The 2,263-nt window shown below is 56.0% G+C and overlaps 1 pseudogene across 1 annotated transcript; it reads right to left on the bottom strand.

The window, feature by feature from the left end:
- Positions 1–251: 251 nt before the first annotated feature.
- Positions 252–1,918, bottom strand: LOC116550648 (annotated as a pseudogene). The gene has a single exon (XR_004268516.1). The product of XR_004268516.1 is annotated as a cyclin-dependent kinase 9 pseudogene (transcript).
- Between the last annotated feature and the right edge of the window lie 345 nt (positions 1,919–2,263).

Below are 2,263 nucleotides of genomic sequence, written 5' to 3'. Positions count from 1 at the left end.
TTTTTTTTTTTTTTTTTTTTTTGAGATGAAGTCTCTCTCTGTCGCCAGGCTGGAGTGTAATGGCGCGATCTTGGCTCAGTGCAACCTCCGCCTCCTGGGTTCAAGTGATTCTCCTGCTTCAGTCTCCCGAGTAGCTAGGATTACAGGCACACGCCACCACGCCCAGCTAATTTTTGTATTTTTAGTAACTATGGGGTTTCACCATGTTGTCCTGGATGGTCTCCATCTGCTTTTTTTTTTTTTTTTTTTCTGGAAAACAAAAACTCAACTTTTAATTCTAACTGACCAAACCGTGTCCAGGAATGTCTCCGAACAACGGAACCAAAAGAAATATGATAAAATTCTCCTGTTGAAGAAACCAGGAGTTTGTGCCGGCCCCAGTGCTTTTGAGAGTGAGGCCAAAAACAACGCACTCCTGAGGCCAGCCCTGTCCCCACGCGGGGTTCTCAGCCCCAGAACAGGACTGTGGATGGGTGAGGGACCTGCCCCCTCTTCCATCACGCTGGGAGCTCTTAGAAAAAGTCACTGGTGGGCAAGTCCCTCCTCCCACCTCTTGGAGACCCTCTGTGCACCTTCCAGAAAGCCAGGGAGCAAGACCGAGAGTCCTGGTGCCCTCCAGGCCTCTCAGCCAATGCTGCACTCCAGTCCACTCAGCGGGCTGCTCCCAGAGCCCAGGGTGGGGATTAAATAAAATACGCATGAGAGATAGAAACTCAAACGCCCCATCGTCTCCATGATGCAAGTTACAAAGCAGAAGAAAAAATACAACAGCCCTAGTGGCAAGCGCCAAACCTCAGAAGACGCGCTCGAACTCCGTCTGGTTGGTGGTGACGGTATTGCGGCTCTGGTTGGCGGACTGCTGGGTGATCTGGCTGCCCATTCAGCGCGGCCGTGCCAGGGACTCAAACGTGGACTCAGGTGGGTGGAGAGCGTGCCCTTGAGGCCGGAGGGCATGGGGTCAGAGCAGAAGAAGTCGTGCTGGGTGCGCTAGGCAGGGTCCAGCACCAGCAGCTTGTGGATGAGGTCCAGCCTTCGGCCTGTCCTCCACCTCCCGCTTCTGGCCCGTGACCGCCTCCAGCTTGTCCCACAGCTCATACTGTCCACGTGTGGCCACACCTGAGGAGCGATGGAGCCGCAGAGCTGGCTGATGAGGGCGAGCTGGTGCTGCTCCGTGCTGCAGTGCGTGATGGGCTGCGGGTCCACATCTGCCGCGGTGCACCCAGCACCCACAGGTCAATGGGGAGGCCGCAGTCCCGCTCCCCAGCAGCAGCCCCCGGGGCCGGTGCCGGAGCGTCCCGCACGGCTGCCGGAGCGGTGGGCTGGCTCTTCTCGGCCGGGCTGAAGTCGGCCAGCTTCAGGGCCCCGTCACGGGTGTTGAGCACGTTAGCAGCCATGTCCCCACGCAGGATCTTGCTCCTGTGGATGCAGTGGAGGCCGTTAAGCAGCATCTGCATCACCCTCGATCTCAGAAAGCGTGAACTTGTCCAAAGCATTGCTCCGCAGCCCAGCAAGGTCATGCACCAAGGCATATACAGTCCAACACCAGGGGCATGCTCTCCTTGCAGCGGTGATGGGGGATCTCAATCATGCTGACCACATCCTCGTGTTTTGGAAGCTGGGGGATCTTGATCTCCCGCAAGGCTGTCCTGGGGAACCCCTGCCTCTCACTTTCCACCCGCACCTTCTTCAGGGCCTCCTTCTGGCCGGTCTTGTGGTGCTCGGCCTTAAACGCCTCCGCGAAGATGCCTTGGCCGATCTCGGTAAGCTTCTCGTATTTGGAAACCTCCTGAAAGGGGCACTCCACCGAGCCGCACTGCTCTGCCACGGCCGCCCCCAGCCGCCGCCGCTGCCGCCCCGGTCCCCCCGCCGCGCTCCAGACCTCTCCGCGGTCGTGCCTCTTACGCCTCCACGGCTCCATCCTTTGCCATTGTGGCATAGTCTGTATTCTTCATTTTACTTGTTTATTTTCTCTATTTGTTTCAGTCCACTGCGTAACATGCCACTCTGAAACAATAGCCTAAAACGGTAAGAATACTTTATTTTGCCCATGAATCTGGTAGCTGACTGGACTTGGCTATCAGGTCCTCATCAGGGTTCTGCATGCAGTTATGCAGCCATGAAGTGACTGGGGTTCAAGTCATTCGAATGCTCACCTCCTTGCATTTCCCACACCTGAGTTAAGAAGACTCTTCAGGCATCTCTCTATATATCTCCATGTTCTCTCCCCAGTTTGTCAGTTGTAGAGTATCGAGGAATAGTATAT

This window comes from Sapajus apella, unplaced genomic scaffold (genome assembly GCF_009761245.1).
Source record: "Sapajus apella isolate SASKATOON/1434 unplaced genomic scaffold, GSC_monkey_1.0 scaffold8, whole genome shotgun sequence".
Classification (NCBI taxonomy): Eukaryota; Metazoa; Chordata; class Mammalia; order Primates; family Cebidae; genus Sapajus; species Sapajus apella.
The sequence above is the reverse complement of the archived record's forward strand: the minus strand, read 5'-3'. Positions and strand labels throughout refer to the sequence as shown.